The sequence below is a fragment of the Panthera uncia genome (assembly GCF_023721935.1).
Source record: "Panthera uncia isolate 11264 chromosome A1 unlocalized genomic scaffold, Puncia_PCG_1.0 HiC_scaffold_16, whole genome shotgun sequence".
NCBI lineage: Eukaryota > Metazoa > Chordata > Mammalia > Carnivora > Felidae > Panthera > Panthera uncia.
Genome location: NW_026057576.1, coordinates 37219257 through 37243340, shown reverse-complemented (window position 1 = coordinate 37243340; position 24084 = coordinate 37219257).

The following is a 24084-nucleotide window of genomic DNA, read 5'->3' as shown; positions in this document are numbered from 1 at the left end:
TAAATAATGGCCATCTCCCCCACTGGCAGGGACCAACTGTAAGCCAGGCCAAGGGAGCCCTGAGACACCATCTATGTATATCAGCCTCCTAGGGCACAGAGCAGAGTGGTGAGACTGGAAAGTCCATCTAGAGGGATAACCAGATTAGCCAGCCCAGGACCCAACTGATCAAAGAGGTTTGGGCCTCTGATAGTTGGGTAGGATCTGGGGAGGGGCTGAGGAGAACAAGGATGGCACTTTTCCTTCATGTAACCTCTGTATTGAGTTTTTCAAAAGGACCGTTGATTAATTTTAATGATAATTCTAAAATAAAAAGTTAAAAGTAGTAAAAAATAAAAAAAATAAATAAAAATAACAAAGGCATCAAAAGCATAGAGCACTTTCCTGAAGACTGGGAGGAAAAATAGATGCAAAAAAGTAATATCACCAGGAGTTTGAAACACCTTTTGTTAAAAATTTAAGAGAAATTATGAAGAAAAGAGAAAATAATAATAATATAAAAATAATAGATCTTATAAACCTAAATGTCAATCCTGTGCAGAATTAGAAAGACACACTAGTATGTTTTAAAAAATAATTAACTGTCTTTTGTCAGAAATATCACCTTCCAAATTCCCTATAATTATTACTATACTGCAAAGTACCAATGCAAAAAATTGTGAAACATGCTAAAAAATATGTTCTAGTACCCAGAATTCAAGAAACAATCTGCTAGAGATTGAGTTGATGAGAACTGATAAAGATTTTAAATTGCTATTATTAATACAGTCAAGAAAATAGAGAAGGTGGGTTAAAAGGGAGAAAAGATGGAAAGTTTAACAAATATTTGGGTTCACTAAACTATATCAACAATAGAAATCCAAATTCTAGTTATTGGTGGATTTAGCAGAAGACTAGAGATAGCAACCTGCCATCTGCAATGATTAATGTGGATGCAGAACTATTTTAAAGCTAGGCAAGAGAATTTCTGCCTTTATCTCTGGGGATACTAGATGCCTGCTTTTTTGGTTAGATTGGTTTGTTGGACTTACAACTGGCCAAGATAAGGGAAATGGTATTTTTGATATACTCTTCAATATATGAGACTTTTCTGGTTACACTCAGTGCTCCTTACTTTACTAATGTTTTGTAACTACCCCGGCCAGTTTGACAAACCTGGTTTTACTACTGGAAGAGTCAGAGAGCTTTTTAAATGAACTTTCTCCAAGCCAACAAGATTCCTCACTAGATTCTGAAGATTCAGACTCATTATAGTCCAGCTTGCAAAACTTAGGCCCAAGAGGAGGCTCATGCTGTGAATGTCCCTCAGATCTCCAAACTTGGCTGCGTTCTCTCTTTCTTACAGCATCACGTCTTTCACTTTAAATAAAAATCTCACGTGGGTGCACACTCAGGTGTCTGGGGAGCCCTCTCAAATATTTGAAATGGGAAAATAATGCAAATAGTGACCTGAAAGATAAATTAATAAGGAGATACCAACCAAAGGTAAAAGAAATATAAAGGTAAGTGTGAGAGATGGGTAGAAATTGTGTGAAGAAAGAGGAATAATAATAATAATAATAATGATAAAAAGTTTCCAGACATAATAATAAAAAGTTTCCAGAAAAAAAAAAATCCTTCAATCCTTGGGCAATATCTTCTTCAATAGAGAATAACCTGTTTGATATTAAGAAAGAATCTTGTTGTGTGCTAATGATCTGTATTACTTTTGTACGCTGTACAGCAAATTATCACTAAATTATCAGATTAAAACAACACTCACTTATCTGTTGCTGTAGATCAGAAATCCAGACACAGTATAATTAGATTCTCTGCTTAGGTTCTCACAAGGTGAAAATCAAGATGTTAGCTGGGCCACATTTTCATCTGCAGTTCAGGATCCTTTTCTGAGCCTATCAGGTTGTTGGAATAATTTAGTTCTTTGTGATTGTGAGACTGAGATTCCACAGGTGTACCTCAGAGCTATTGCAGTGAGTTCAGTTCCAGACCACCACAGTAAAGCAAATATCCCAATAAAGCGAGTCAAATTATTTTGGGTTTCCCAGTGTATATAAAAGTCATTTATACTATATTGTGGTCTATTAAGTGTGCAAAAACATTATGTCTCGAAAATTATGTACCTTGTTTTAAAAACACTTTATTGCTAAAAATGTTAACCACCAATCTGAGCTTTTAGCCAGTCATAATCGTTTTTCTTGATTCAATGTTGAGGGCTGCTGACTAACTAGGGTGGGGGCTGCTGAAGGCTGGGGTTGCTGTGACATTTTTTTAGAGAGAGAGAGAGAGAGAGAATGAATGAGTTGGGGAGTGGCAGAGGGAGAGAATCCCAAGCAGGCTTCACTATCAATGTTGTGAGGAGCCCAACATGGGACTCCCTCTCATGACTGAGATCATGACCTGAGCTGAAATCAAGAGTTGGACATTTAACCAACTGAGCCACCCAAGCACCCCAGTGGCAATTTCTTTAAGTAAGACAGTGATGAAGTTTGCTACATCAATTGAATCTCCCTTTCACTTATGGTTTCTCTGTAGCATGTGATGCTGTTTAATAGCATTTTATCCACAGTAAAACTTTCAAAATTGGAGTCAGTCCTCTCAAACCCTGCTGCTGCTTAAACAACTATGCTTCTGTAACATTCTACATCATTTGTTGTCATTTCAACAATCTTCACCAGGAGTAGATACCATCTCAAGAAACTGCTTTCTTTGCTCATGTATAAGAAGCAACTCCCCATCCATTAAAGTTTTTCATCATGAGATTGCAGCAATTCAGTCACATCTTCAAGCTTCCCTTCTAATTCCAATTCTTTCATTATTTTGACCACATCTGCAGGCAGAAGATACACATCTATTGATTAAGTTTGAGTCTCATGTGGACATGATTTGTGGCACTCCAAAACAATTATGGTAGTAACATCAAAGATCACTGATCACAAATCACCATGAAAATATAATACTATGAAATAAAATGTTTGAAAAAGTTTGAAATATTGTGAGAATTACCCAAATGTGACACAGAGACACAAAATGAGCAAATGCTTTTGGAAAAATGGTGCCAATGGGCTTGCTTGATGCAGAATGCAGAATAAAACTTTGTAAAAAACACACACACACACACACACACAATAGCTATAAAACAAATTAAAGTGAAGTGCAATAAATGAGGTATGCCTGTATTTTCTTTCTGGCTGTTGGACTGGGGTTGCTCAAGTCTCCAAGAGGCCACCCTCAAGTCCTATTAAGACAGCCAGCTCACAACAGGGAAACTTTCTTCTTCAAAGACTGTTGGAGAATCATTCTCCCTTCAGTAAGGAACTCGGGCCCTCTTTTAAGCTCCTTCACCTAATTAATCCTGGCCCATCCAGGATAATCTTCCTTTTAATTAACTCAGGCTGACTTGGGACTTTAATCACACATGTAAAATCTCTTCATACTTTCCATTTGTTATAGCCTAATCAGAGAGATGAAACCCTGTCATTTTCACAGGCCATCTCCACAATCAGGGGAGGGGATTATACAGGGTGTATACAAGACTGGCCACAAGAATCTTGGAGGCCACCTTAGAATTTTGCCTACCACGTGATCCTCATTGAGACTGAGAATCTAGTCATAAAAATTCAGTGATGATGTGACTGGAACTGACCATTTGCATTATCAGAGCATCAAGGCCACTGAAAACAGGCATAAAGGTCTGGATCACCGTGCCTTGCAAGTGAACTAGATTAGATCACATACTGAGTGTAGGGAAATCTACAATAGGTGAATTCCAGCTTAGAGACCACCTGCAAAAGTGGACACTTTCAATTAGAGTTGGGATGAAAATATCTTAAAAAGTAAGCAATATTGGCAATTAAGTAAGAATTTGTTCCTTGTTAATTGACAATTTTTAGAAGAGTATGTTATTACTAGAAGAAGGAATGTGATAAAATATAAAAGAAACTAAAAATAAAATGCCATTTCATGGAAGAATAAATACGTAAGTAAGAATAAATATGTATGTGCAAAAAAAAGTGTTTAAACTCTCCTATTAAAATAAAAAGACTTTCAAGTCATAATTTTACAACTCCATATGTTATTTATAAATTAAAAGATAATGAAACAGAAAAGTTAAAAATAATGTGCAAACAGATAATGTAATTTAAGTCATAATACCCTAATTGGTAAAAGGATTGCTAATTTTTATGAAAAGTATAGTCTATAATTAATGTTATAATCTTTTTATAAAAACATGTCAAACATTTAAAGAACTGAAGAAAAAACCCATTAACCGTCATTTAGATTAAATAAATGTTAATGTGTAATTGTATTTGTTTTACATCCTTTATTTTTAAATGAACACTTATAGATACAAATAGCCTCTTTGTATCTTTGTGTTTCAACACTATTAATAACATTAATTATTAGCAAATTATTTTACTATTCACTTCTGGACATATTTATCTATGGCATCATATTAATTTGCATATTCATTTAACTTTTCCCAGAAGTTATAGTATGACTTTCATCATTATACATCTGGCTATTTTTACTTAATTATATTTTTGAGATTTATATACAGTTTAGTCACTTCCATAGCCCTGAAATGTTTCAGTGTTGGAAGAGACACTTTACCCAAGGGCAAGAAGGAACCAAGGCTCTGGCACATGTAGTTTATTGATCATATTAGCAAAAATATTTCCCTGTAACGCAATAATCAGAGAATTTCAAAATTATCTTTACCTGACCACCTTACCAAGGCAGCAGTACAACTCACTTTTTTCTGCATCAGAGTATTTTCAACCATCTGACTTTGTATTGATTTATTTGGCAGCATTATTAACCATTTTATCACCCCACAGAACATTGCACTGGCAGACCCTCAAAAGTAGAAGAAAATAGGTACTAAATATGACTCTATAAGACCTGTGGATAATACAATGTAAGAAATCAATCTCAAAACAAACAAACAAACAAACAAACAAACTCTTTATTCAGTAAATTTTCTGAAGTTTGGAAGGTCTATGGCCTGAGGATATTCCCTTCCCAAATGAAATTTACTTTGCTACCTTTTGCATGCTACCACTAAGAAAGAAGGGTAGCCATTTGCGGATCTCACTGAAGTTTTTCAAAGCTTATATCTAATTCAGGTGTATAACCCAGATTCATTTGGTTCTGTTATAGAGTTTTTTCTCAGTTCTGAAACTACACATCGTTATACCCTTCACATCCATTTTTTCCTGTATGTAGTTTAAAATAATGATCACTTATTCTAAAGTCCTTCTGCTGCTAATACCAGCAATTAGTTCTGGATGTTTATTTGTATTAACTGCTATTTTTCTTAATCGTAGCTAACATTTTCCTGTTTCCGCACGTCTAGTAGCTTTTCAATGTACACTTGACATTGTGATTTATATGCTGTAGAGCTTCTAGGTCTCTATATTATCATGTGAAGAGCATTGGATTTTGCTCTTGCAAACTGTTAAATTATGGGTGAATACTTTGATCTTATGGAATCTTGGTTTTAAGCTTTATGAGAGAGTGGTTATTATGGTTTTTCCTTTAGTACTAAGTGAATTCCTTAACCTAGGCTTAGAAGTGGCAAATCTACGGTTTAAATGAAAAGCCAAAGGGGTTTACCTAGCTCTTCTTTCTAGCACAATGAAGCTGTTGAAAATTTTGCCCATCTCTTTTGGACTACAGAGAATGTTGTCTATTGTGTATCTTGAATTGTTAGGCTGGTATAGTTCAGTAGTTCTTAAATGTACATTTTTTGGCAAAGGCCAAGTTTTGAAGAGAGTTTATTCACAGATTTCGGAGTATCCCCTTTCCCTTTTGTGGCTCACTTCATTCTGTGATGTTACCTTCAATTTCCAGCTGGTCTGGCATCACTGAAGTTTAATTTCTGATTTCTCATTCCAACAACACTTGCTCTTGACTGAGTTCTGTATTTAATGAGCAAGAGACTGCCTTCAGGGAAAATTAAAAAAAAAAAAAGGATTTAATACAACATGACTCACTTTTTAAAAAACTGAATCCTATCTAATTTCTCCTTCCTTATGAAAAATACTTTTCATAGAAATCAAAAGTTCATTATATAAAAGGAAACAATGAATTACTCAAAAATATATTTGATCCATTTGCCACGAAGTAACTAGATACTGAGGAAACAAAAGAAAAAAAACCTTAATAACCGTTCCCAACAGTTTTTGGAGTTTAGTTCATGGTCCCTTGAATGCAGGTATGCATATATTACCTGAAATATTTATTTACGTGCAGATAACCAGGCCCCTGCAGAGACCTGGATTCAACAACACCATGGAGGTGTCTGTTAAATGTGCCTTGTAAATAAGCACCCAGGTTATTCTGGTGCAGGTTGTCTGGGGACAAGTTTTAGATGAAAAAAAAAAAAAAAAAGAAATCTGGTTAGATCAAATATGAGGACTGAGAATTCCTGAGTGGCAGCAATTCCTAACTTTACACAATGGCAAACAGGATTTCTTCTGTCTAAAGCTTTTATAAAATTTCCAGCTGAAATCACATCATCCAAAACACCTGTGGAATACCCTGCGTAGTATGATTGCAGTGAATCTCAGCTTGTTTTCACTCGGTGGCATTTCGATCATTCAGCGCGACCTGAATGTGTGCAGTTTGGCTTCAGGACTAAAAGACTATGTTGTTCTGAAACCAAGAGCTATCTGACCAAAGTTGACATTTACTGGCATAACTCAATCTCACACTGATATTTGAATGTTCACAGAATCCCTTGCCCTGCTTCACAACACTATTGATGTCTTAAACTATTTCATTTATCAAAGGCTATATCTCCAAGAGAACAAAATCAAGCATAGGTCATTTCAATACAAGCACTCAATCAATTTTTCAATTTTAACTTTGATAGAATCAAATGATTTGAGTGTTTTTACTCACTCAGAACACTCTATTTCAGCTCTGTCAAAAGAATTGATTTTCTGTTTATTTAAATGGCTATCAAAAAATTAACCTATCTAGCTGACCACCACCTAACTATATTTGTATATACATTTGAGCATATGAATATCTTTCTATCTTCACTACTGTGTTTGATGTATCATATGTTCTGTGTGATTAGATACCTTATAAATTCATAGAATTTGTATCTATACAGATGGAGTAGATATTTATAGCTATATGTATCTGCCTTTATTCTATTATCTATGTATCTATCTATCTATCTATCGAGAGATCTTAGTATTTCACCGCTTGTACATACTATGTGTATGCTATGTCAATCTATTATAAAGTTATGCCTTTCTCTACCTGAAGAAAACACCTTTAGTCTGGATAAGATTATTCCTGATTCAAGATGATCTGAAAATTCTGTCATGAGTGAAACATAAAATGAGAAGGGAAAAAAAAACTAAAAAGCATAAACTGGATACTTAGGGTAGGATCTTGACTCAGATCATTTCTTCTTTTATGATGAATCTTATAATTTACATACAACTAGTATCCGGATATTACATTCTGCACTATTAAGTCAATGAACTCTTTAAAATTTTAAATATTGTGCAAAGAGTAAAAATAATCCCAATTAGAAGAGTATGCCTTGCTAAAATACAGAGGTATATTGAGTGACCCAGTATAAATACATAAATTATCCTGTACTAGGGAAAGAGTATGAGACTAGTATATACATATATATGATGTTTTACAATTTTGATTGGTCCCTTAATGTAGTTATTTTACCGAAGTGTTTATGTATTCAGACTGGAAAACTGCTTACGTATTCATATTGGGAAAAATGAAAATAGCTTCTATTCATGCTATTTATGTCTATCCATTTTCAATGTACAATAAATATTTAATGAGAATCTACTATGTTCTAGATACTTGGAATTGGGCACAGAATAAACCAAAGATCATTGTTCATATGAAACTTCCACTTTTGTGTTTTGGCAGTATAATAAACAATCAGAAAGATAACAAAATGTTTATCATATGAGATAAAGAGAAATGTGGAAAAAGAAGAGCATGCAAAAGGGAGTCAGGATTGTGTGTGTGTGTGTGTGTGTGTGTGTGTGTGTGTGTGTGTGTGTGTAGGGTTAGGTACTCAGGTGAGGCTGATTAAAAAGTGACATTAGAACAAAGGCATAAAACTACTGAGGAATTTGGTCATGAATACATCAGGAGAAGAATGTTTTATAGAGAACACAGGTTGTCTGAGGCTCTGAGAAATGTGAGTATGTGACATGCTTGAAGAAGAGTGAGGAAATCACTGTAGCTTAGGTAGAGTAAGAGGGCAGTTAAGAGATAAGTCAGAGAGGTAACTTATGTACAGATCAAATACAATTTGATCATAAGGACTTTACATTTTCTGTGTGACATTGAAGGAATGACAGAGAAAAAGAACTAATATCTTAACAACCTATAACCATCTTGGAATTTAAACTTTTATGCATTTTCAACATGATTATTACAAAGTACCTAGCATTGCACAGAATTTAATGTAAATTTCCTATTAAAAGCAGTATTTCACAATAACCTGAAATTTAAAATGTTTTGTAATATTGCACTAGATAAGGAATCTTATGAAACTAAAGCCTATAAAGATCTTCAAATAGAAGTAAATGACCAATAACTGGTATAATTTAAAATATTTTTAAGAGAATGGAATTTGTAAGAGATAATTCTGTTGCGCAGAAAGCTAGAGATGGATGTGAAAACTTTTAAAATACTTTATAAAATGACAGCCAAATATGTTTTGTACATCATGGATATTATTTTTCCTAAAATCCTATTATAATATTATTTCTGATAGTCACTATTTTGAGGAATTGTAAATTGATCTTTTACATTTGCAGCCAGTCTACCTTCTTCTTTCCACTTTCAGAGTCTTTTTATGATTATATCTATTGAATTATTTCCAGGTTATTTAGGAATACTTGGAGGAGAGGGGCAGGGAAAAGTGAGCCTATATAAACTTCTCCCAAAACTGAAAGTCTAATTATGACTTTTTGAAGTTATTGTAAAATTACCTGCATACAGAACTCTTCTGCTAAAAATACCACACATATGGGGCACCTGGGTAGTTCAGTTGGTTAAGCATCCGGTTTCCGCTGAGGTCATGATCTCATAGTTCATGAGTTTGAGGCCCACATCGGGCTCTATGCTGACAGCTCAGAGCCTGGAGCCTGTTTCGGATTCTGTGTCTCCCTCTCTCTCTGCTCCTCTCCTGCTCATGCTCTCAAAAATAAGTAAACATTAAAAAAATACCATACATATAACCACAGAACTTAGAAATAATTATTACTGCAAACTGTGTACTTCTCATTTACTCTGCTTTATTTCTGAGCATCCAGATAATCAAAATAATATAGAAATGTACATGTGGATATAAATTTAACTTAATCTTTTATACCTATGATATACAGAGAACTGATGTGAAGTGTTATTGTTATGACACTTACAGCATATAGAGAGTGAGTGTTCATTTTTTCAGCAAAGGAAACTGAAATAAGTTTTCCTAAATCAAATATATACATTTACTTCTCTGAACATATGGCATGGTTATTCAGTTCATTCACATGACGGCATAACAAGTCCCCTGAGGATATCACTTTTTGATCCTATTTTATTAAATGTCACAAAGTATAATGTTGAAGGCTATATGTAATGCAATTTGCCATTTTCACCTAATCTCTCTCTCTGTCTCTCTCTGTGTCTCTCTCTATCTCCCTCTCTGTCTCTGTCTCTCTCTCTCTCTCACACACACACGCGCGCGCGCACACACACACACACACACACACACACACACACATTTTCCAAAGATGCTCTATGAAAGATTTATGGTATCATGCAAGTTTTATATCAGCAAATTCACTAATGGCTTTTACCAGTGAATCCCTCAGGACTTCTGCTTTTTAAATGTCGAAATACAGCTCTTATACTTCAAAAGAGCAGAAATTTGGTGTGAAAGGTTTAAAAGCAAAAGGTGGAATAATATGTTAAAGGAAATATCAGCCCTGATAGTTCAAGAAGCTTATTCTTCTGTGGTAACTTAAACATGGCCCAGCATTACAACCCAGATTATCTACACAGCAGCTTACCACATGTCAAGAAATGTGACTGCACTTATGTCTCATGGTCTCAAAAGAAATTTTTGTAAAGCTATACTATAGCTGTGGCCCACAGACTTAACCTCCATGTTTACATGTTTTCAAAGCCATCATTTAATTTTTTGCATATTCAGAGTCACATTACATTAGTGAAATATAAAAACAGATCTTTCTCAGGATAGCCTACTTGTGGTGCTCCAGTTAGTCAATAGGAAGAAAAAAGAAGGTTCTTTGACTCCTTGTGCCTCAGTAGTGGTATGAGTCAATGTTGTGATATATCTATAGATACAGATGATGTAGACATAGACATAAACACATACATATCATAATGTATATTCAGTGTTAACATTTGGTACACATTTTTCTAAATGTTTAACTCATTTCATTCTAAAAGTAAATCTACAATGTGTGTGCTATTAACATCCCCATTTTAAGTATAAAGAAATGGTGAACAACAATTTTACATCATGTCTCTGGTCACAAAGTAATAGAGCTGGGAAGTGAACCTCCACCCTAACCAAAGCATGTATGTAGGTAGTCTATTTGCCTTATCTTAATCCTGATGCTCCAACCATTAGCCTATCACAGATGCTATCTTCTTAACAAGAAATCACAATCTTTTTTTTTTTTTTTGTATGAAATTCAACTGGATCATTTGCAACTACTTTCAACTATGAAATTTCCAAAAAGCTCAATTTCTTTTACAATGGTGATTATAAGTCCAGGGGACTTTCCTGACTATTCTTTTCTAATAATGGCTTGGTGTATGGGTATATAAAAGTGTAATGATTTCTCTATTTTCATCTTACTTGATCATTTTCAAAAAATGCAACATATCATTAGAGACATGCAAATATTTTTAGGTGATCCTTTCAAATGAATTTCTAGTAAACCTTAATTTTACTTGATATTAACTTTTTAGCATTATTTTTTAATGTTTACTTTTGAGAGAGAGAGAGAGACAGTGTAAACGGGTGAGGGGCAGAAAGAGAGGGAGACAGAGAATCTGAAGCAGGCTCCAGGCTCTGAGCTGTCAGCACAGAGCCAGATACAGGACTCGAACCCACAAGCTATGAGATCATGACCCGAGCCAAAGTTGGAGGCTTAACTGACTGAGCCACCCAGGTGCCCCTAGTATTATTTTTTTAATGTTTATTTATTTTTTGAGAGAGAGAGAGAGAGAGAGAGAGAGAGAGAGAGAGAGTGTGTGTGTGTGTGTGTGTGTGTGTGTGTGTGTACAAGCGGGGGAGGGGCAGAGACAAAGGGACACAGAGGATCTGAAGCAGGCTTTGCGCTGAGAGCACCCCCAATGCGGGGCTCGAACAATGTGGGACTCAAACTCACAAACCATGAGATCATGACCTGAGCCACAGTCCGATGCTTAACTGACTGAGCTATCTAGGTACCCTTTAATATTTTAATATTATTTTATGCACCTATTATTTACCAATTATTCATATAATTACCAATTTAATCAATAATTCAGCTTTAATATCTCTGATACCTTTAAAAAGACATCAGGAACTTATTGTCTATTAGAAAATGTGGAAAAATAAACAAGTAACTATGAAAGACTGTAATAAGAACTATGAAAAAAAGATGGGCAAGCTCATATTTAAGAATTTATAGTCCTCATAAGTTTATGAAACATCAGAGTTTGCCTATAGACTAGACATCTAAGTGTAATCTCTCTCTCTCTCTCTCTCTCTCTCTATTGGAGGTTTTCAGTCGTACACAAACCTGGAAACACACACACAATGAAATTTCAGTTAAGACATCGTGTTGTGTAATCATAAAGGTATATTCAGACTATTAATGCTTCTGCATATCTCTACTGCTACTATCAAAATCCAATTTAATAATAACTTATTATCACATTATTGCAATGATTTCCTAATTGTTCTACCTGCTCCTACTCTCTATTCTTAACAATGAACATTGATTCCTATTTCACCCAATGTCAAAGTTCTTTCATTGAGGTTCAAAGCTTTATTATTTCTGATGCCCACTGACTTCCTGATATCATCATCAACTATTCTCTAACTTGCTCACCCTTTTCCAACACACTTTTCCTCCTTATTTTTCCTCAAATTTTCAAGCACAATACCGCTTGATGATCTTTGCACTGACTCATCCCTCTGGCTAGCCTGTTCGCCCACCAAATATTCCTATTACTAATTCCTTGAACTTTCCTCAATTATTTACTCAAATGTTATGTTGCCAATAAGCCTAACAATGACTTGATCTTTAAAACTGGTACTCTCCTCAACTTCACATTCCAAATCTTTTCTTACTACTAATTATTCTCTGCCAGTAATCTTATGCACTACTACAATATTGTTAATTTCATTTTCTATTATGTTTATGCTTTATGTTATGTCTACTTTTCAAACACAGTTTGGCTCCTTTAGGGCAATTATTTCTGACTGCTTAATTCATTGATATATCTCAAGTCCCTATAATAGTTCTGAGCATAACATGGCTGCCCAATTAATATTGAGGGAAAAATAAGTAATGACTCATTCTTAATGGTAACAGTGACTGAGTAAAAGGGCCAAGCTAAAACTTTTGGGATAAAAATTGTAACATTTGGACAAGAAATATAGAATAAAAAAAAACTACTTAAAGGAAAGTATCCAAAAAAGAAGAGGTCAGAGGACAGTTTATTCTTGAAAAGTAGCAACAATAAAGTGTAAGAATTCATATTCATGGCTTTTTTCTTGAGTGTATTCTCCAATGCTGTGGCTACAACAGAGAAAAAAAATTGCACTGAAATAATGCAGCCTTACCAGCTGAAGACGGCAGAAAAGAATTCAAGACTGAATAATTTAAGAGGGGACAGCCTTGAAGTGACAGAACCACAGTGTGTGATCCATAGTATAGGCATAAACTGTTTAAATCTCTGGATGATCACAAAACTACACATATGCATTAGAGACCCAATTAAAAAAATATATACAGACACCAGAAAGTAATCTCTTTATAAGATAAAACTGTGCCAGGTGAGTTTTGTGTCTTTGTTGCCTTATTAATTAATGTCATTCCCCAAATATATGCACCTGGAACAGCGAAAAGCTAGAGCCTAATAACTGAAAGATTCAGAGGAAAAAAGCTAAGACTGGTGGAGCAGTTAGAAACTATGAGGAATCCCTACAAACAAGAGAATGACAGAGAGGTCTGATCTCAAAATTTAAATATAATCTCCGTTATCTATTAGGCTAAAAGACAAATTAGAGAGAAACAGTACAGGCAGCCTCTGTAAGGCACAAGCATTGGGCAGACATGGAAGCTGCTGTCTAACACATGATAGATACAATCTACATCCACTGTCAACCAGGCAAGGTTATTGTTTACCACAAAAAGAAATAACAATTTCCTATAATTATTATTATCAATAAGAATTTATATTTGCTACAATGTTATTTACAATTTTTAATTTCCAACAGAAGTTCCTATGCTTGCAAAGAAACAGGGAAGTGACACCTTACAGTTAATAAAAAAAATGCACTGAATAAAAACAGACTCAAAATGACAGCAAATTTTGGATTTATAAAAGAAAAATTCACAGAAAGTATCAGTCTATATTCAAATAATTTTTAAATTATGCCCAAAGATGAAAGAAAAATGGTTTTAAATGGTCTTAATGAGTGAACAGAGAAGAGACTCCAATATAAATGGAAAGGAAACAAAAATGGAATTTTAGAGCTAAATGTCCAATAAATTAAAAGAAAAAAAAACATTACTATATGGGCTCAGTGGGAGACCAAGGATGGCAGAGGAATCATTAAACATAAAAATAGACCAATCTAGGGCTCCTGGGTAGCTCAGTCAGTTAAGTGCTGACTTTGACTCAGGTCATGATCTCATGGTTGATGAGTTTGAGCCCCGTGTTGGACTCTGTGCTGACAGCTCAGAGCCTGGAGCCTGCTTTAGATTCTGTGTCTCCCCCTCTCTGTGCCTCCCCTGCTCACACTCTGTCTCTCTCTCTCGTTGTCAAAAAAAAAAAAAAAAAAAGACCAATCTAAATATCAGAGACAAAAAAAGTAGATAAATATACATGAAATACATGTGAAACAACGTCAAAAATTCAACATATTTATAATTGTGTTGCCAGAAGGAGAAAGAAAAAAAAGCAAAATATTTGAAAAAATAATGATAGACACTTATAAAATTTTGTGGAAAATATTGACTTAGAGATCACAGAGACTCCAGTCTAAATACAATGGCCCATCACTGTCAAAATGCTGAAAGCCAAAGAGAAAAAAAACTTAAAATGAGCCAACAAGAAATAAACTTTACTTAGAGGAAAGAATATTATGATTAATGGCTGCTTTTTCACAGAAACAAAGGAAGGAGTCCAGAGACACTGGAATTCCATATTAAAAATGTTTAAGGGGAAATAAAAACACAAACCATGAACCAAGAATTCTATATCTAAAGAACTACACACACACACACACACACACACACACACACACACACACGTCCTCTTTATTTTGAAATACATATGACTGTGTTGTTGAGTTCACATACATATAGATTTGAAATGTATTACATAAGGCAGGAAAGAAGGAGAAGAAATGAAGGTAAATACTTGCAACTATTCAAGTAATTGAAAATTAACTTTAATTTGATTATCATCATTTAAAACATTTATATCATAAAACCCTAACTAACAGCTAAAAAATGCAAAGAAATGTAGCTTAAAAAGTGAATGGAATGGAATACTAAGAAAAAGAAGCTATGGACAAAGATGTTAGGAAAAGCGGACTGCAGAAACACGTAACAGATGAGCACAGTTAGAAAAGTGGCACATCTAGATACAACACTTTTGATAGCTACACAAAATAAAAATGAACTACATTTCCTAATCAAAATGAAAACAGTGTCAGACTGGGTAAAAAGAAAAACAAGAATGGACTGTGTGCTGTCTACAAGAGATAACACATTAATTCAAAGACACAAGAAAGTTCAAAGTGAAGGGCTAACCATGTAACAGTAAACATAAGAAAAACGGAATGCCCATATTATACCGGATAAAGCAGACTTCAAAACATGAATATTATAGAGAGAAAGAACAAAACTTAATAAAGACTAATTCTGTCAAGAGGATAAGACAATAACAATTATACGTGTACATGTGCCTAATAACAGTGCTTCAAAACACATGAAGTAGAAGCTGCAAAAACTAAAGAGAGAAATAGACAAATCCACAATCACAGTTGGAGAGATATATTATGTATTTCACTCAATGATTGAATAAAGACTAAACAAAATTTCAGGATAAATATATAGAAGATAGAAATATTATGAACCACAAAAATCTAACTGCCATACGAACATTCTATACCCAACAACTGCAAAATACACATAGTTAAGTATACTTGAAATATTTACCAAGATGGACAACATTCTGGGCAGAAAACAAAGCCACAATATATATCAAAAGATTAAAATTGAATAGAGTATCACATTTCATTATGATTTTGTGACTGGTAGTAAGGAAACTTAGATGAAATTATTATTTCCTAGGAGAATACATCTTAACTGAAACTAACTCAATGAAAAACATAAAACTGAATAGTCTAATACCATTTGAAACCTAGAATCATAAGAAAAATTTCCTGTACATAGAATTCTAGGAAATGAGGATTCAATTTTGAACTCTGAACAAATATTCAAATAGCAAAGGCTCCAAAGTAGATTTACATATAGATGTCATTTGATTACAAGAGAAATTCCATTGTGTAACCATATGGATACAATATCCTTTTAAACAACTGATACCAGGAAAACTGGGTATTCTTATAGGAAAATATGCTTTCCTCCCTTCCGCAGGCAACATGATTAAATCAATTCCAGGAGGATAAAAATTAAGCATGGTATCATTAAAATTAAGAATTTCTCTTCATCAAAAGACACAGGATGCTTAACTCTTTTGTGTACTAGAGCTTTGGGGAGAAAGAGGACAACTCTCCTAATTGGAAAGCTCCTTTTTCTTTTTTTATTAATTCTTTTAAGTGTGTTTGTTTATTTATTTATAATTTATTTAATGTTTATTTATTCTTGAGAGAGAGAGAGAGAGAACAGGGGAGGGGCAGAGAGAGAGGAAGACACAATCTGAAGCAGGCTCCAAGCTCCAAGCTGTCAGCACAGAGCCTGACTCAGGACTGGAATTCACAAACCCCGAGATCATGACCTGAACCGAAGTCGGACGCTTAACTGACTGAGCCACCCAGGCGCCCCTTATCTTTATTTATTTTTGAGAGAGAGCACAAGCAGGGCAAGGGCAGAGAGAGGGAGAGAGCAAGAATCTCAAGCAGGCTGCATGCTGTCAGCACAGAGCTCCAATGTGGAGCTTGAACTCATGCACTGTGAGATAATTACCTGAGCTGAAATCAAGTGTCCGACACTCAACCAACTGAGCCAGGTAGGAGCCCCTGGACAGTTTCAAATCAGGTCCAGGAAATGGTTTATTTCTCATACAAAGTAGATACTAGTTTCAGTGACTTGATATCATGGATTACTAGCCTCAAGTGTGAATAAGTTTTCTTTCTTTCTGTCTCTTGTCCACAAATATTGATGACAAAATTCCTCCTAAGCACAGGGAGGATAAAAATTTTTAAGTTCTTTCCTTCTCAAAGAGGTGGTAAAGCATTGTAAGGGCCAAATTCAGTCCAAATGGTCATTTTATTCAGGCACCATTTGAAAAAAAAAAGAAAGAAAGGAAGGAAGGAAGAAAGGAAGAAAGAGCAAACAATTTCCGTGTTTGCTGTGGATAGCACCACTCATTAGTTTGTTAAGCCCAGACTGAGCGTATATTCATGTAACCTGCACACATCTGATTTATGTGACATCCGGTTTAAAATTAGTTTAGAAACAACACATGCACTTTATCAAATGTGTGCCACCATTCCTTTTTTTTTTTTTTGCCCTTATGATCATCTTTGCTTATTATTTATCACTCTCTTTATAGCTGGGATCAGAATCGAATTCTTTCTCTTTCCTCTTTTCTTTCTCCTCCCTTCCCTTCTCTTGTCTTTCTCCTTTCTTCTTTTCCTTTCCCTAGCAAATATTTGCAAGGGACTATCTCTAAACATTTGGGCTATAACACTAAAGGAGTTTGCATTATAATGGAAAATCTTTGCCATTCTAGTTCCTAATAAGCCTATTGAACACTAAAAGCTACAAAAGAAAAAAAATATTTATAGTTAATCAATATAGTCCATAAAGAAAGTACAAACCAGTCATATCAAAACTGGTTTAACTGACTTCAAACTGATTTGACTAGGTTTTAAATGAGTATTATTTATTGAATATTTATATAAATATTTTAGAATATTTAACTATTAAATAGATATAGATGTTGTATTTTTTGAAGACAAAATATGAAATATTCTTTTAAAAATAATTTTTCCCATTTACAACCCACTGTTCACTACCAGTCATGACTAGGTTATTTAACCCTTTTATCCAATTGATTTGTTTTAAAAGACCTTTTTTTTCTCACCAGACCTCACAACAAATCTTAGCATATAGTAATATATTTCCAGGTTTTATGATTTAGAATTATGGAAGAGATGAAGAGCTTGGCTAACATTAGGATCATTATTCTCAACCCCTGTTTGATATTATTTTTTGTTCACCTGTCTTCTAGTCAAATACAATATTTTCTCTTTTTTGTATTGCAGATTTATGGATATCGATAAGATGAAAACATGTAACACTTGGGTTTGTTTAAAAATTGAACTGCAGAAAAAATTGCTGTTATATAACTTTAACTAAATTAACAAAAATGCAGAAATCTATTGATTGAAAAAGGTTATTGCTTTTAGAAAATATGTGCATGATTAGCTAAAATTATTTAAAATGTTTAAACATATGAAACTCAAAATTTATGGTCAATAATGTGTGTTTGTTTTGGACTACTTTAAACTGCATCAGGTTTTATTTGGCCTCAGAGCTTTTTGTATTATCTGATTATTATAGTCAAATAAGTAGGAAGGTGATATTTATTAAAAGAAAATATAATAACAAACATCATCTAACATAGTTAAACTATTAAACTGAGGGGATATCTTATGGAAAGTATATGCTCAAGAAAGTTCAACAAATGCAGACACACTGAGTCTGGCTTAATACTTCATCCTCTCATACATAGCCTAGTAGTGTCATTTCATGTCTCTTAAAAAGGTTATATAATCAATGGTTGCACGAATGACCAAAAAGAAGGGTAAAATAAATTTCTGAGAAGAGGAAGGGAAAAATAAAAAAAATCCAACTCTACCGACTATTAAAATCTTCTATTTATACTTTAATTTTTTTTTAATTATTATTTGAGGGAGAGAGAGAGAGAGTGAGCATGAGGGGGAGTGAGAGAGAGGGAGACACGGAATCTGAAGTAGGCTCCGGGCTCTGAGCTGTCAGCACAGAGCCTGACATGGGGTTCAAACTCATGAACCATGAGATCATGACCTGAGTCGAAGTCAGTCGCTTAACCCACTGAACCACCCAGGTGCTCCTATTTATACTTTTAACATCTCACTAATCCTTTCCATCTTTCCCTCTACACTGTCACAAACATAGTTCAGACCACCCCATCTTACTGTAAGTAAAAGCAAAGTCTCTAAATTAGTTTCCCTGTCTCAATTTGTAACCTCATATATTCTATTATTTATTATTTTTAATATAAAAACAGATAAAACATATCTGTAAAACCTAACAACGTTCGATAAAATAAATGGCAATTAAATGACCTCCTAGTTCAAGAATTAGTGTATTTCCCTAGGTTACTCAAAGGATACCATTGTCTAGGAAAACCTCTCCTTACTCTCCTACATGAATTTTGTTATAACCATTTTCTCTATGTCTTTATTGCTTTCCTAACTCTATTTCCCTGAACAGAGTAACTTGCTTTTTCCTTTTATGGTAAACAGGATAATAATCTCCCAAAAATGTTCCTGTCTTAATCTCAGATATCTATAAATTTGTTACCTTACATGGCAAAAGGTCTTTGCAGATGTAATTAAGTTAAGGACCTGAGATGAGAGGATTATCCTGGATTACCAAAATGTGCCTAATTTAATCACATGGGGGCTTCAACTTGGAGCGAATTGTGACTATGGAAGGGAGGTACAGAGAGATGCAAAGTTGCTGACTTTGAAAACAGAAGAAGGGAACAAAGAACCAAAGAATATGGGCAGCATCTAATGGTTAAACAGACAAAGAAAGAGATTTTTCCCTAGAGCCGCCCAAAAGTAACACAGCTCTACCAACACTTTAATTTTAGTCCAGTGAGATCTATGTCCAAACATCTAACCTACAGAACTGTAAAATGATAAATTTGTAGGCTTTTTAATCCCCCAAATTAAGTTTATGGCAATTCATTACAGCAGCAATAGAAAACTTTTAATGAAATATGATTGTTTAAATCAAAACAAAACTAGCAAATAAAAATAGCAAGTTGTAATAGAACTATATGTTTCTGAAATATTTATGTTTTCATAAAGTGGTAAAATAATAATTCCCATCAGAATTTGGCATGTTAAGGGTACATATTTTAACTTAAAGAAGATGGTCTAAAAGCCAATAGCAAAATTAAATTGGGAACCAATTGGGAAAAATAACAAAACAGTAGCATAAAAATTTAACAATATTGATAGTTAATTTGAATGTAAATGAATTAACTACTTCAACTTAAAACCAGGAATTGTCATTCTAGACACAAAATATTAAGAACCACTTATACTCTTCCTCCATGAAATGCAATGTAAATATAAAAATACTGATAGATTTAAGGCTAAAGAATGATAAAATGAGAAAATACTATGAAAACATTGAGAATAAGAAAGATAATTTGGTTATATTAAAGTCAGAAATATTAAAATTGAAGACACAAAAGGCATTACTTGAAATAAGGATGGGCATAATTTCTTAATTATAAAACTGTGAACTTGTCAGGAAGACAAAATGATTCTTAATGCATACACATCTAATGAGAACAATTAATAAAGAAAAACAAGAAAACCTAAGTAGGAAATAAGCCAACCTACAGCGTTAAAGATATTAACAACTCTTTACCAAAAAGTGCCACAAATATCTATCCAAAAAATCATCATATAGAAATCTGAACACTAATGATTAATTTACATTTACAGAATAATATTCAATACTGCAGAATTAATTTTTTTCAAGTGTTCATGGAACATTCACTATGGTAGGCTACACGTTATCCTTTAAATAAATTATATTATTTTTTTCCAGAATTTAAATCTTGCAGAATATATTCTTTGGGGGAAAAAAAACTGTAAATCATAAATCAATAATGCATCTTAGAAGTTTACAAATATTTGGAAATTAGGTAATACACTTTAAAATAATTAATGGATCCCAGAGGATATAAAAAAAGGAAACAAACTAGTTAGAAACATATGGTAATGAAAATACAGCACATGAAAATTTGTGAGATGCAATTAAGCCAGTGCTTATATTAACATTTACAGCTCTAAATGTTTATTTTAGGATAAATGAAAAGTTTAAAGTAACTATCTATGTTTGCAGTTTACAGACTTAAAAAAAAAATGTGTGAGCAAGTTACTATCAAAGTGTGTAGAATGAAGAAAGAAATGCAAATAAGAGTAGAAAGCACCAAAATAGAAAATAGACAAGCCATAGGAGAAAAAGATTAAAATACACCAATGTTGTTGCTTTTATGAACTTAACAAATATAAGTAAATCCCAGAGAAAATAATAAAGGAAAAAAGAGAGAAAATACTACCATCAATATCAAAAATGTAAGAGGATTTCTTACTACAAATCCTATGAACTTTAGAATGATAACGTTTAGGAGACAGTTCTTAATATATTTCTTGCACACCCTAGACTTGGGCAAAGCCCATGTTTGAATAAGCAAATAGACCTGAACATTAGAAATAGTATATACTAGGGTACCTGGGTGGCTCAGTCGGTTAAGTGTCCGATTCTAGATTTCGGCTCAGGTCATGATCTCATGGTTCGTGAGTTCGAGCCCCACATCGGGCTTTGTGCTGACAGTTCAGAGCCTGCTTGGGATTCTCTTTCTCCCTCTCTGTCTGCCTTTCCTCTACTTGCTCTCTCTCTCTCTCTCTCAAAATAAATTAACATTAAAAAATATATTAAGAAAAAGAAATAGTGTATCCCTCCAAAGATATTTAGAGATGTACCTCTTTAAAGATGTCCTGCAATAGTAAAAAGAAAGAATTCTCCTTCTACCTGGAGACACTTGCTCACATTCTAGGATAACGTCTAAACTCTTGCCCTGGAGAGGAGGACAAGCAGATGTGCGAGAAGCTCCATGTAAATTCAGACTCCACATCTTCGCGTTTCTCTTCTCTGGTGCACCCACTACAAGTGCAGGTTACCTCTGGCCCTTATTTCATCATCCTTGAGGACTGGGCTGACATTAGATATTTCTCCTAGAGGTTTACGTTTATTTATTTATTTTTTCGGTAACAAACTGTCTTTGTCTCTTATCCAGGGACTTGTCCCCACATCAGCCTAACTTATTAGCCTCCAAGTAGGTAAAATTTCAAACTCCTTGCAGTAAGGATCAGAACGATGACAAAGGATTATTGTGAAAAGCTTTAGGCCAGTCAGTTCAACAACTTAAGTGAAGTGGTTTCCTATTGGCAAAATCTGGAACAATTTGAGCATGAAAATAAATGTGATAGTAATTAATTATAATACATTGAATAAGAAATAAAAATCCTGTTTGAATATAAAGACACAAATATATAAACCAATGAACAGTGAAAGTTCTCACAGTAAAATGACAGTAAAAACAAACTATGGAATTATTTAAAAATTGATTTTAAAATTAATGTGTAAAAATCTGATAAGATGCAGAGTATTTATATAGTCTCAGTTGGCTCTCTTACCAAAAAAATTTTTTTTTAATTCATAAAGGATAAATACTTCCCATTAGAGTGGAGGAACCTCAGGGACATATCCTTAACCAAGTGATCAAAGCTAACATCACCAATACTGTGCAAACCAATATATTGTGCCTCCTGCTATGATATACTGAAAAACACGAAAATATCAGTTTTCAGTATTACCAGAATTATATTATTTAAATCTAAACATTCACTACTCTGTAAAACTTTTGAAATAATTACTATTTCCATGGGTTTAAAAATGAGAAAACTATGTTGACTCAGTCACAAGCAAAGGTAATGAATGACAGAGTTTTCCAAAACAGGTTGGTACCAAATTGGGCCTATAGCCTTTTTATAACTAAAGGGTAACTTAATCATAGCCACTGCAGATTTGATTATGGCAAAGCTGAGTAGGTAGTTGCACCAGAGATCTTCTGGCTCCCAAACCCAAAATATTTAATATTTGTTAAAACTATTTATATAGTTTGAAATATTTGGCCTTTTACAACAAAAGTTTGCTAATACTTGCCTTTGAAGATACAACATTTTGTATGTTCTTGCATACTAGCCTTTAAGAAAAAAATAATTCAAATTTCAGTTTAACAGATTAAAATGATTCTATTAGCTCATGTACCACCATTAGTGTTACATATCATATTCAAACTTGAGAGAATTTCATAAGATTTCATAAGTAAAATATATGATATAGGACAATATATTGTTAAATTACATCTGACTAATTTTTAAAGTAATGAATAATTTTGGACTTTTTGGATAGATGTATCTTATTAAGGCAGTACATTTAAATATTTTACTTTTTATTATTTTATGTTATGCTATGTTATGTTATGCTATGTTATATTATGTTATAGAAAGTGCAAATGGGGTAGAGGGGCAAAGGTAGAGAGAAAGAGAATCTTACGGAGCCTCCACACTCAGTGTGAAACCTGACGCAGGGCTCGATCCCAAGACCCTGGGATCATGGCCTGAGCTGGAATCAAAGAGTTGGTCATTCAACTGACTGAGCCACCCTGGAACCCCTAAAACTGCATTTTAAATATATTTTTCAACATAAGCAGAAGTAAAAGCTATATATGATTGTATTATGGGTGGGTGACATTATATAAGAAGGCTAATTTCTCAAGTATAAGAATTGAACCTGCTTATTAATAGACAAGGAGATATCCACTGGAAATAAGAATGGAAATTGCCCATTGCTTTTTAAAGTTGATAATTGATTGTAAAGCTATATTATTACTTGTTTAGGATTCTTTGATTATAAAAACAGGCATAAAATCAAGTTAAATTCAAGCTAAAAAGTTAAATAATAAGAAATAATATGGGGTGATTCTCAAAATCAAAGAAATATTGTGGGAAGGAAATGATCCAGAAAAGGAATTGAAAGTTTATAGACTCTGTGGACATGATTTTCTGAATCCTTGTGTGAAAGAGTAACTAGAACTTTTGCTTGTTTAAAATTGAGATTCCCTGGAAATAATCTTAATAGATTTGCTTGGATTAAATATCCGTACATTCAGTAGGAGAGTAGAGGAAAATGTGACTGACAAATCCCACTGATGGTGTGAAGGGATTGATATTAAAAAAAAAAAAAAAAAAACTGAATTGCCAAAAGTCTTTTCATCTATAACTTATTTTTGAAATTATCCTAATTTATATTTTTAGTGACATTAAAGAAATTAGTTAATCCATACTGTCATTATATTTTCAGAGAAGACAGAAAACAATTGCCACCCTTATACTGTAATCTCCAATTTACAGTGAAAATCATCTTTCTGTCCCACATTTTTGGTAAATCCTAGAAATTCCAAACATCTTTCCCCATAACAAGCTCCCTACCATCTCAAAAACCAGTGATATGCAATACATTTATAATAATTTTATCCACCATTCATTCAATAGGTATGTAATAAATACGGGGAAGGAATAAATATTCAAAGACTGACTTTATGTGAAAGGTATGCTATTGTATTTAATCGTCAAAGGCATGCTCTGAGACAGGCATTAATATCACCAATTTATTAATAAGACAGACAAAATTCAGAGAGTAAATAATTACCTTAATGATACATAATAAG